Source organism: Poromitra crassiceps (assembly GCF_964638095.1).
Source record: "Poromitra crassiceps genome assembly, chromosome: 14".
Taxonomy (NCBI): Eukaryota; Metazoa; Chordata; class Actinopteri; order Beryciformes; family Melamphaidae; genus Poromitra; species Poromitra crassiceps.
In genome coordinates, this window is record NC_139633.1 from 39,288,711 (window position 1) to 39,302,388 (window position 13,678).

General features: G+C 44.6%; 1 pseudogene across 1 annotated transcript in view; it reads right to left on the minus strand.

Annotated features, from left to right (window-relative positions):
* The window catches only part of LOC310789183 (extracellular calcium-sensing receptor-like), a 64,369-nt pseudogene that overhangs the window by 21,349 nt on the left and 29,342 nt on the right, over positions 1–13,678 (minus strand). The window lies entirely within an intron of this gene.

Sequence of the window (13,678 nt, forward strand, 5' to 3'; positions counted from 1 at the left end):
AAAAGTGAAAACTATATGAAACACTTATTACAACTCACCATGATAAAAAAAAACAATTTTGGAGATCTACCCAGCTCTTCTAATCTTCTATCTTACTTATGTCAAGCAGCTTGCTACAGTGTGATTTACCTTGTACACTGCAGAGGTGGTGGTCTGTACGTGTAGGTGTCCTGTCTGTCTTTCCAGCTGGTGTGGAAAAAAAAGATTCCACCCAAAATAATGTCCCCATTCTTAGACAGCTCGGGGATCTCCGGCTCCCCTATCTGCCGACACACCGGCTCCTCAGCCCCAGAGAGAGATGCCACCAGCAGCAGCTTTAGAAGGACCCAACCCTGCTCTGTCCAGCTTTGGGTGGACATCATACTAAAGACCGTTATACACAAAGAGTTATGTGAATATACAGCACAAAATTGTGATGCAAATTTTGACCCACCTGTCAATCACAGCAACAGATGTGTACACTTCGGAAGTGAATTTCTGAAAAATCGACCCTTTCCAAAAAAATAAATGCTGCAATATCGCTGCAAATTAATCACACAAGAAAAAAAAAGATTGTCTATAAGGCCCTTAAGAGACAAACGGCAGGGCAGCAGCAGATGTGCCCTAACAGGAGCAGGGCAGAACTTGCATCAGTATTTATAGATATTAAAGCATGACACATAATGATCAGTGATGTTCCATAGCTCTACAGGGAGGACAGGGCAGAGGAGGGAAGTGCAAAACTGGAAAGTTCTTAATGAGTTTTGGCTGTATCTTATGAGTAGTAGCTGATTCAGTCACATACAATTGTGGTGTTTTTGCATTCAATATTTGAATTGATAATTTATGATATATAATAATTTATAATATTTTAATTTGAACATGTATATCTGATGTGCAGTGATTTTAAAAAATAATGGAGGATGAAGGAGCAGAAAAAGCCTAGAAAATTGTATTTTAAATTGGTTAACTGAAATGCCCAACTGTATTCCATAACATTCAGTCTTGCAAGTCAGATAGCTGTCATAGGTGTAGCTGATTTGAGCGTCCTACTACTAATTGTGGAGCTGTATGTGTTTATGTACAGTATCCAATCCAATCCAATCCAATCCAACTTTATTTATAAAACGCCTTAACAGCCACAGGGGCACAAAGTGCTGTACAGAACAGAAATAAGCAGCACAATAAAATAGATGAAAATACATAGAATAACTAAAAAGGAATAAAAATAGAAAAAACATAGGCAACAATAAAACAATAAAATAGATAAGAATTATATAAAAACAAAAGAAACAGCACTAAAATCAGTAAAAACTATAAAACAACAATAAATCAATAAAATCATTAAATCAACATCCTACATGGTGTCGAAAGCCAAGGAGAAAAGGTGCGTTTTAAGGAGGCTTTTAAAGTGCGACAGTGATGAGGCCTGCTGCCTAATCTGCAGCGGCAGCTCATTCCACAGTTTAGGGGCATTGTTTATTTGGGTAAATGATTCTGTTTGTGTTCTTGTTATCCACAGGCAACATGCTGTTTGCCTCACTGTCACTTTTGATGTTGGGAAAATAAAATCACTGTGCACCTTGTCCGGCTGTGTGCCTGCCATCTTTTCTTGTGGTTTTATCTGGGTCCAGTGCCGAGGGGTCACATTGCCCTCACCTGTTCATAGGTGTGACATTTGGTGGCAGTGGTGGGATGGCAGGCCGCAGACGTAAAAAAACACACCCAGGGACAGGTCTGGTTTACGCTCTCAACAATCAAAAGTGACAGTTGCAGAGGAGGCAGAAGGTGCTGCTGGCGGGGAGACCATGAGCTCAGATGACGACCAAACCAGCTTTGATGACCTTGGGGCCAGGCCTAAAAATCATGGGCAGAAACCCCCGCCAACACCGCCTGCTGATGTCAAGCCTAGGAGGGCTCCTGCAAGGCCCCAAGCTGAGCCTGGGGAGGAGACGGAGCTGGCTTCCCTTTTCAAAGATTTCCTATCCAGCCAGAAGCGAATGGAGGATGTGCTTGTCAATTAACTCAGACAATTAAAAACTGCTATGACCATGCCTTCTCCCAACCCGGCCCTCCAAACACAGCCCTCCTCCCCACATAGCACTGCTAATACTCCCTCTACTGAAAGTTCACAGATGCAGCTTCCCACACCGGCACCTAGAGGTCATCCACCCAATCTCTCTGGCCCTACTTCTGATGCTTCCATATCATCCAGTGATTCCCCTGTTCACTCTGACATGCTTTATCGTCAAGGTCCAAAGATGCTCCCTTTTCAACAGGGGGAGGACATTGAGAACTTTCTACTTTGCTTTGAGCGCATGGCTCGAACTTGGGGTTGGTCTCTCTCTGAATGGGCCTGCAGATTGGTTCCACTACTCACCGGAAAAGCTCTTGAGGCCTACTCTGCTTCTAACTTTTATCCAGACCTCAAAGATGCTCTCCTAGCCAAGTTTATAATTTCCCCTGAGACATATCGACTTCAGTTCCAGTCACTGCACATACCCTATGGTGAATCTCCTAGACTGAGATACCTATGATAGACTAAATGGCCTCTATAGAAGGTGGATGGAACCTGAGCAGCGGTCCAAAGAAGAAATCGCGGAGGTAATCATTCTTGAACAACTGCTTCGCATGTTCCCAGCAGAAATGAAAACCTGGGTGAAGGAACATGAGCCAGAGGATGGGCTCACAGCAGCTAGGTTGGCAGGCCAGTACTTGAATGCCCGCAAGGGAATGAAACAGCCACGGAAACTTGAGTCCAAAATCTCAGTGGGGAAGGAATGATCATCCACCATTCAAAGGAGCTGATCACAAGCAAGGTGGTCAGGGTGCTGTCAGACCAGCAAAAGGTGCTGCAGTTTCCACTGTCAGCAGCCAGGTCATCGGGCCTCAGGCTGTCCTTTGAAAGGCCCCAAACTTTCCAGCCTTTGCCATGTGCCTCGTCCTCAAGCCCAAGATGCAGGCATGTCATCCAAGCCAGAGCCACATGATGAGTCAGTCTTTACCTCTGCTACTGCCAATGGTCATCAGGTTAGTGCTTTGCTGGACATGGGGAGTTTCATGTCCCTTATTAATCGTGACTTATGAAATTTCTCATCCGGATAAAAGAAAGGCCTCTCAAGTGTACCATATCAATCTCCTTAAAGAGTGGAAAGAGAAGAAGTGCAGTCAAGAGGAGGCGGACATTGCCATGGCAAGGAAGGCACCCACATCAAATGCATGTATCACGAGAGGTGAAGACAGAGGATGACGTGGAGGATACAGATCTCTCTATGCTCACCACCATCCAACAGGCTGACTTCAGGTCACTTTCACATAAGCTGTTTACCCCGCTTTAACCGCGCCAGAATTCGTTGCCTTGGATAGTGCGGTTCGTTTGGGGTGCTGTGAAAGTGCAAACGAACTCTGTGGCGGAACAAACAAACAAACTGGTCCGCTTGAAAACGTGAGTCTCGGTTCGCTTCCAAGTGAACCCTGGCGCGGTTCGTTTGTTGTGTGAAAGCCACCCGGACTAAACACAAGAGCGCCAGTGCATTTCATGCACTCATGCAGTGCATCATGAGTAGAAGACGGTAGAAGGGAGCAAAACAAACATTGCGGCGTGCACACGTGTACAGTACCTGCGCGCTGCGTCGTGACGTATGTCCGCATAACAACATCACACAACAGCTGGCCGGCTTGCCTATCTCCTTCGGTATGTAGGCTACTCTCATCTGCAGAATGAAATGTTCAACAGCTTGCTGCCTCATCTGCTGCTCATATCGGGCACATTCTTGTTAAATAATTATTTGATAGTAACACCAAACTAAAACCAGAAATCCCAATATCGCAGGTGGTGTTGCTCCATGGTTTGTGTTTTTCGGATTTACTTGTGTTGTTCAGTCAGTGTTCAGGCAGCCCTCAGCCAGGCTAGAAGCCTGCTGGAGAGATTCCCCTCCTCTATTCTGTCCAATAGACGAGTGACTGTTTCGACCACGTGACATTGTTCAGAAAGTTTGGTGCGCTTGACAAATTGATGTGTGAAAGCGAACCGAACCAAATGAAAATCACAACAATGTTGCAACTCCACCCCCCCGAATTGCACCGAGTCCACCAGCTTATATGTGAAAGCGACCTCAGTCACTTGCCTGGACAGCAGGCTCTTGAACTCTCTCAGGTGTGTGAAGACTACCCAATATTGTTTAGTGGAAAACCAGGAAAGACTCACTTCACAGAGCATGTGGTTCGCTTAAAGGATCCCACCCCTATCTGTCAGCGACCATACAGGGTGCCAGAAAGACTGGTAGACCCTCTCAAGAAGGAGATTCAAACTATGTTGGACCTTGGAGTGATCGAACCATCAAACAGCGAGTGGTCTAGTCCTATTGTCCTTGTCCCAAAAAAAGATGCATCACTCAGAATTTGTAACGATCAGAGGAAGTTGAATGCTGTCTCCAAGTTTGATGCTTACCCTATGCCACGTATTGACGATCTCCTTGAACGACTAGGCAGAGCTGTGTATATTACTACAATGGACCTCTGCAAAGGATACTGGCAGGTGCCGCTGCAGAAGGAATCCAGAGAGTACACTGCCTTCCGCACCCCTACAGGCCTGTATCAATATACAGTAATGCCTTTTGGACTTCACGGAGCACCTGCCACTTTCCAGCGATTGATAGATCGAGTTCTACAAGGATCTGAGCAGTTCAGTGCTGCATATCTTGATGATGTGGTGGTCTATAGCACTTCATGAGAAGTCCATCTGTCCCACTTGAGACAAGTTCTTGGCCAGATTCATACTGCAGGTCTGAATCAAACGAGCGCAAATGCTAAAATTTTATCAAATTCAAATTCAAATATCAAATTATCATTTGCGCAACCATTTGCGCACCTGTTATGCTATCTTCCCTGTGTCTTAAGCTATCGTCTGCCTCCACCATCCAGTTTTGCGCTGGAATGGCCCAGGCGCGTCCGTGCGCCTCTTAGCCTATCATCTGCCTCCCGCAAGTGTCAGTTTGCGCTCTGGTGAAGATAACATCGCCATGTTCCGTGCGTAAACAGGTTTGGGCGTTTCCCATGCCAAAACAGGCGTTTCAGTGCAATGTGTTAGGGAAAATGGCCTTGGGTGCTCTCAATTTTAACACGACCTAATAGCAGGTCTTATCGCAAAAAACCCCACTACGGCTGAGCGCACAGTATTCTCTGCACAGTGCAGGAAATCTTCGCTGTGATACATTACGCACGGCATGGATGTCCCTCTTTCTCCAACACACTCTTCCCTCCTCAGAATGCCACGTTGATTTTCAACTATAGCCTACATTGCAGAAAAAACACACACCTTTGATTTAAAAATGAGAATTTGTTTGTCATGGTTTTATTAGGCTACATAATTCCCAACCATACAGGTCTGTGGTGTTAGGTAACAGTAGATTACCTTAGATAGGAGAAAATAATGACTTTTCCACCCATTAATTCAATTCAATTCAATTTATTTGTCCACAATGTGGAAATTTGTCTTCGGCTTCACAGGTTTGCTTGTGTACAGAGAGGAATACATTACATTTCAACATGGGAGACAAATACATTACATTTCAACAAACACCAGGGTACACAGTACAGAACACAGGGATTGACAGGATGGAAACATAATACAACATGGAACAGGGACACACATACAGGCAGTGATAACGGACATGGTTCTTATGTGGATGGGGTTTATGAATTTAGCAGGTTTATTGCATTTGGTATGAAGGATTTTTTGTAGATATTTTTGGTTGCAGCGGGGACACTGTAGCGTCATTCTGAGGGCAGTTTTGTGAACTCAGAGAAGAGGGGATGTGCTGGGTCAGACACAATTTGTCTGGCTTTCCGTTTCGCTCGTTTTTTATATATCGATCCCAGTTGCTCCTGGTCCTTTCCAATAATTTTACTCGCCATGTTTGTTATTCGTGACAGTCTGTTTCTATTCATGGCTCCTAGATTTCCATACCATGTGCACATATCAAAGGTCAGGATACTTTCAACGGGGTCATCCCTATGTTCCCCGGGTCCTATGTTCCCCAGGTCCTATGTTCCCCGTTTTTGTGGGACCGGGGAACATAGAACCCTTTCTATGAAAAAGGGTCCTATGTTCCCCGCTTTTCCCAAATAGGGTCCTATGTTCCCCGCTATGTTCCCTGGTCCGATGTGTCTCCCGAAATGCCCAAAACAGCCTACCTCATATGATCGCGTGATTCAATCAAAAGACAACACTCAACATTTAGAAAGGGCCTGCCGACTAGGTCATTTTTTTTCCCACCATCATTTTTGAGTTCTGTCTCGGGATTACCAGATGTATTGATTCATTGATTCATTCATTGATTGAAATCTGTTGTGGGGGAATCTCACGGAGGAGCAGCTGCTCGCGCATCCATTCGACCACTGCTTCAGCCTGATGCGCTGAAAATAAGTCTGAAGTTTATTGCACAGGCCATGAGAACTGATTTGAAAAGGACTAGTTGAGTGAATAAAGTGGATTCGATTAGTAGCAAAACGAAAGAGGAGTTTTTTAAATGGGTGGGGGATATGGGGAAACGAAACCTACTCCTCATCTATATATTACGTGCCAGCGCCCAGCATACGTGACGCCAGAAAAACGATCATATGAGGTAGGCTGTTTTTGGCATTTCGGGAGAAACATCGGACCAGGGAACATAGCGGGGAACATAGGACCCTATTTGGGAAAGGTACGCTCCCCTTTCAACAAGGCTCTTGTAGACTGTCTCTAGAATGGCTTTGCTTATTCTATATGTATCTAATTTCCTAATTAGATACAGGCGTTGCATTGCTCTTTTAAATATGTAGTCGTGTTGGCTGTGAAACTTAAATTAGAGTCAAACAAGGTTCCTAAGTATTTAAATTCTTCCACATTTTCGACAGGCTGGTTGTCAATCAGTACAGGTGTAAAGATGTGTCCAGCACATCTTTACAGTCATTGTGGCTCGCAATGACTAGCTCCCTAGTCTTCGTGCCATTTATGAGGAGGGCACAGTCATCACACCACTTTACAAGCTGTTCTATGTGATGGAAATAGGTGGATTGACCGCTTGTGTCCCCTGTCCTCATGAGGCCCACTAGCGCCATATCATCGGCATATTTATACAATTGGCAGATTGCATTCATAATGTGCATCGCACTGGTGTATAAAGAAAATAACACAGCAGACAGGACGCAACCCTGCGGTGCTCTTGTATTCAATATTATATTCAATATGTGCACCTTGTCCGGCTGTGTGCCTGCCATCTTTTCTTGTGGTTTTATCTGGGTCCAGTGCCGAGGGGTCACATTGCCCTCACCTGTTCATAGGTGTGACATTTGGTGGCAGTGGTGGGATGGCAGGCCGCAGACGTAAAAAAACACACCCAGGGACAGGTCTGGTTTACGCTCTCAACAATCAAAAGTGACAGTTGCAGAGGAGGCAGAAGGTGCTGCTGGCGGGGAGACCATGAGCTCAGATGACGACCAAACCAGCTTTGATGACCTTGGGGCCAGGCCTAAAAATCATGGGCAGAAACCCCCGCCAACACCGCCTGCTGATGTCAAGCCTAGGAGGGCTCCTGCAAGGCCCCAAGCTGAGCCTGGGGAGGAGACGGAGCTGGCTTCCCTTTTCAAAGATTTCCTATCCAGCCAGAAGCGAATGGAGGATGTGCTTGTCAATTAACTCAGACAATTAAAAACTGCTATGACCATGCCTTCTCCCAACCCGGCCCTCCAAACACAGCCCTCCTCCCCACATAGCACTGCTAATACTCCCTCTACTGAAAGTTCACAGATGCAGCTTCCCACACCGGCACCTAGAGGTCATCCACCCAATCTCTCTGGCCCTACTTCTGATGCTTCCATATCATCCAGTGATTCCCCTGTTCACTCTGACATGCTTTATCGTCAAGGTCCAAAGATGCTCCCTTTTCAACAGGGGGAGGACATTGAGAACTTTCTACTTTGCTTTGAGCGCATGGCTCGAACTTGGGGTTGGTCTCTTTCATACTGGCAGGTGCCACTGCAGAAGGAATCCAGAGAGTACACTGCCTTCCGCACCCCTACAGGCCTGTATCAATATACAGTAATGCCTTTTGGACTTCACGGAGCACCTGCCACTTTCCAGCGATTGATAGATCGAGTTCTACAAGGATCTGAGCAGTTCAGTGCTGCATATCTTGATGATGTGGTGGTCTATAGCACTTCATGAGAAGTCCATCTGTCCCACTTGAGACAAGTTCTTGGCCAGATTCATACTGCAGGTCTGAATCAAACGAGCGCAAATGCTAAAATATCGTATATCTTTTCCATCGTCCCATGGATAAATTCAAAGGTACAATTTTCTTTCATTCATGATGTATTTTTTTATGAGCGCCTCGGAGCTAGAATCAACGGTTTTGTCCATGTTCTCTCTTAGTTTTGAAACCTTATTGATAAAATAATTGTTAAAATAATTTGAGATTTGAAGAGGTTTAGTCAAATAGACACCATCTGATTCAACAAAAGAATTGCAGGTTCTGTTTTTGAGAACCTGATGGGGAAGGATTATGAAGTGCTACATTGCAGAAAATACTTTATTTACAGTGTGTACTACGTATGCCCTGTTTTCGCCCGTTTTGGCCAGTTCGGACTATACTCGGCACTGAATTAATATCTACTATGGCGATCAGAATGAAACCAAAGTTGGAAATAAACTGGAATTCTCCTTTAAAGTCTGTCTATGTGACATGCATTTACAACTCATACCAATAATACTGTGTATGCAATTATTGCTTATTGATTATGAAATGAGCTAATGGAACTTACATTTTCTACAACAGTGACAAATATTTTTCTCTATGATGTATGTTAGTTATAAATAGGGTTATAGTCTGGGCTGACTATTGATGATATGACTTGATCTGGACCCTATCAGGCTCTCACTGAATGGTCCCGCTCCGTCCGTGCTTGCTGGGGTAGATTGTGAACTGTAGTGAACATATACACAGTGTAAACATATAGGGCCCTATCGTCGTACGGTGCTATCATTTGCGCAACCATTTGCGCACCTGTTATGCTATCTTCCCTGTGTCTTAAGCTATCGTCTGCCTCCACCATCCAGTTTTGCGCTGGAATGGCCCAGGTGCGTCCGTGCGCCTCTTAGCCTATCATCTGCCTCCCGCAAGTGTCAGTTTGCGCTCTGGTGAAGATAACATCGCCATGTTCCGTGCGTAAACAGGTTTGGGCGTTTCCCATGCCAAAACAGGCGTTTCAGTGCAATGTGTTAGGGAAAATGGCCTTGGGTGCTCTCAATTTTAACACGACCTAATAGCAGGTCTTAGCGCAAAAAACCCCACTACGGCTGAGCGCACAGTATTCTCTGCACAGTGCAGGAAATCTTCGCTTTGATACATTACGCACGGCATGGATGTCCCTCTTTCTCCAACACACTCTTCCCTCCTCAGAATGCCACGTTGATTTTCAACTATAGCCTACATTGCAGAAAAAACACACACCTTTGATTTAAAAATGAGAATTTGTTTGTCATGGTTTTATTAGGCTACATAATTCCCAACCATACAGGTCTGTGGTGTTAGGTAACAGTAGATTACCTTAGATAGGAGAAAATAATGACTTTTCCAACCATTAATTCAATTAAATTCAATTTATTTGTCCACAATGTGGAAATTTGTCTTCGGCTTCACAGGTTTGCTTGTGTACAGAGAGGAATACATTACATTTCAACATGGGAGACAAATACATTACATTTCAACAAACACCAGGGTACACAGTACAGAACACAGGGATTGACAGGATGGAAACATAATACAACATGGAACAGGGACACACATACAGGCAGTGATAACGGACATGGTTCTTATGTGGATGGGGTTTATGAATTTAGCAGGTTTATTGCATTTGGTATGAAGGATTTTTTGTAGATATTTTTGGTTGCAGCGGGGACACTGTAGCGTCATTCTGAGGGCAGTTTTGTGAACTCAGAGAAGAGGGGATGTGCTGGGTCAGACACAATTTGTCTGGCTTTCCGTTTCGCTCGTTTTTTATATATCGATCCCAGTTGCTCCTGGTCCTTTCCAATAATTTTACTCGCCATGTTTGTTATTCGTGACAGTCTGTTTCTATTCATGGCTCCTAGATTTCCATACCATGTGCACATATCAAAGGTCAGGATACTTTCAACGGGGTCATCCCTATGTTCCCCGGGTCCTATGTTCCCCAGGTCCTATGTTCCCCGTTTTTGTGGGACCGGGGAACATAGAACCCTTTCTATGAAAAAGGGTCCTATGTTCCCCGCTTTTCCCAAATAGGGTCCTATGTTCCCCGCTATGTTCCCTGGTCCGATGTGTCTCCCGAAATGCCAAAAACAGCCTACCTCATATGATCGCGTGATTCAATCAAAAGACAACACTCAACATTTAGAAAGGGCCTGCCGACTAGGTCATTTTTTTCCCACCATCATTTTTGAGTTCTGTCTCGGGATTACCAGATGTATTGATTCATTGATTCATTCATTGATTGAAATCTGTTGTGGGGGGAATCTCACGGAGGAGCAGCTGCTCGCGCATCCATTCGACCACTGCTTCAGCCTGATGCGCTGAAAATAAGTCTGAAGTTTATTGCACAGGCCATGAGAACTGATTTGAAAAGGACTAGTTGAGTGAATAAAGTGGATTCGATTAGTAGCAAAACGAAAGAGGAGTTTTTTAAATGGGTGGGGGATATGGGGAAACGAAACCTACTCCTCATCTATATATTACGTGCCAGCGCCCAGCATACGTGACGCCAGAAAAACGATCATATGAGGTAGGCTGTTTTTGGCATTTCGGGAGAAACATCGGACCAGGGAACATAGCGGGGAACATAGGACCCTATTTGGGAAAGGTACGCTCCCCTTTCAACAAGGCTCTTGTAGACTGTCTCTAGAATGGCTTTGCTTATTCTATATGTATCTAATTTCCTAATTAGATACAGGCGTTGCATTGCTCTTTTAAATATGTAGTCGTGTTGGCTGTGAAACTTAAATTAGAGTCAAACAAGGTTCCTAAGTATTTAAATTCTTCCACATTTTCGACAGGCTGGTTGTCAATCAGTACAGGTGTAAAGATGTGTCCAGCACATCTTTACAGTCATTGTGGCTCGCAATGACTAGCTCCCTAGTCTTCGTGCCATTTATGAGGAGGGCACAGTCATCACACCACTTTACAAGCTGTTCTATGTGATGGAAATAGGTGGATTGACCGCTTGTGTCCCCTGTCCTCATGAGGCCCACTAGCGCCATATCATCGGCATATTTATACAATTGGCAGATTGCATTCATAATGTGCATCGCACTGGTGTATAAAGAAAACAACACAGCAGACAGGACGCAACCCTGCGGTGCTCTTGTATTCAATATGACGCCATTGAACCTCACTCTCTGTGGTCGATCTGAGAGGAACTCATGAATCCACTGTATGATGTGGCAGTTTATGTTGATTTCACAGAGCCTCTTAATCAAAGTGTGTTTTTTCATGCAGTTAAACGCGGAACTGAAATCTATAAATAAAATTCTAGCAAAACTGTTAGGATGCTGTATGTGCTTACTGATGGAGTTCATTAATGTCAGTGTTGCATGTCCAGTACTGCGGCCCTTCCTGTATGCAAACTGAAATGGATCAAAATGTTCACATACAGAGGATGTAAGATGCCTGATAAGGACTCTTTCCATGCATTTGCATAAGATGCTGGTTAGCGCCACTGGTCTAAAGTCGTTTAGTTCTTTGGCTCTGGCTTTTTTGGGGACAGGAATAATGTTTGAAAGTGTCCATGATTTAGGAACGGAGTGTGTATTTAATAATAGCTGAAACAGCCTAGTGAAGACAGCTATAAGCTGGAACCGGCAAGATTTAATGACCCTGCCCCTCAGTCCATCAGGGCCGGGTGCCTTGTTGGGCTTTATTTTGTTTAGGCTGGCAGCTACTTCTGCCTCTGTCAGTATAATTGTTGATTGATCAGTAGTGTCAAAGGCTATATCAAAGTTGTCTGTGTTATGGGGGGACTTATCGAATCTGGCATAAAACTGATTGAGCTCATTGGCAAAATGCACATCCTTATACTTTAATACATCCTGTTTTTTCTCTCCCCTGCCCATCATTACATTTAGTCCATTCCAGGCCTCCCTGGCATTGCCTGAGCACAGCTGCTTCTCTACCTTTACTTTGTACTTCATTCTGTTCTTTTTTAAGATTGACCTCAGTTCATTTCTCTTTTGCTTTTGCTTAGGCTACGTTTAATAGCACCGCAATAGCCCTCTCCACTTCCCTCGTCAGGCAGTGAGAGAGAGAGAGAGACACGGGGCATACTGTCAGCCTATAACGTTACTACCCAGCTTAACTTAACTGCCTCATCTCCTAGTAATAGCCAGTAACCTAGGCCTACTGCAAAAGTTAACTATGTTGAAAATTCAATGTCTGGTTTTTTCACGAGTAGCCTATAGCTAAAGTCCCTCTCGCCATCAAGCAGACAGTGACGGAAGCATACGTCTTTATGTGCGCCAAGGGGAAAATGACAAATGCTGCCAGAAAAAAATAGATACTCACAATTCTCTCATGAATTAGGCCTATTGGAATAAATTGGTCGGATTCAATGTGTATACATTAATAGAAACGAATAAAAAATAGCTGATAAAGAAAATGTGTGCTGGTGGAACGAAATTCAACTTCAAATAGAGCAGCATCACTCAGCGCGGCTCTCAGTACGCTGCATAATTACGCGCGCAGTAGCCCCGCAGCGGAGATGCAGGAGAGACCCCGAAAAGCAATAAGCATACGTCCATAACAACATAGCATGAAAGCTGAAAAACCTTTGTGGCAGTAACACACATACCGTTCCCATCGTATTTGAGCCGCCGCAACATTAATTGCACATTTTTATAATGTCCTACTAGGTCTAATAACTGTTTGTTTGTTTTGGTCGGGCTCAGCCTGAGTGTATGTGACAATGGCGGGCGAGTTGAGCTCGGTCCGCGTCTCAAGCGGGTTGGGTTGGATCGGATTGGATTGGATTTTTTAAGTCTGTTGAGAACTCTACATGACAGCCATCAAGAAAGGAGGACAGCACTCAAAGTTGATTATTAGCAAGTCTGTGTTTCGGGCAGCAGGCCTTCTTCAGCCTCTGAAATGGTAATCATACACAGGTGATTCACAGGTGGGCATGAGGGTGGTTTATTTGATTTTCTATGCATGACACAGCCTCACATCTCTCTCTCTTGCTCTCCCCATCTCTCTTTTCTCTCTCTCACTCAAAATTATCGTTTTTGGAGTGAAATTATCGTTTGGCTGTCCAGGCGGCTCCCCTCCCGGCTCTCCCCTGTGGTCATGCTCCTCCGGGTCGGCACCACTCGTTTTCTTTATGTTTTATTTGATAGTTTCCAAGACTCGCCCCGTATCTTCCCGCATTCTGCTCTGTGACGCGCACCTACTGTGACTGTCTGTGTTTATGGTTTTCAGGTTGCGTGCGCCGCGCCAGGTTTTATTTCCTTCTCCATCCCAACCAATCATGACTCACGTTCACATCATGTGCCTCACGTTCAAGCACTTATTGGCTGCAAAGACGTTGTGTGAAGAGATGTATAAACAGATAGAGTGATAGACGTAGGATTCGACTGAGTGTCACAAAATGATGAAATTATCGTACATTTGGGGGATTTTGGGATTATTGATCG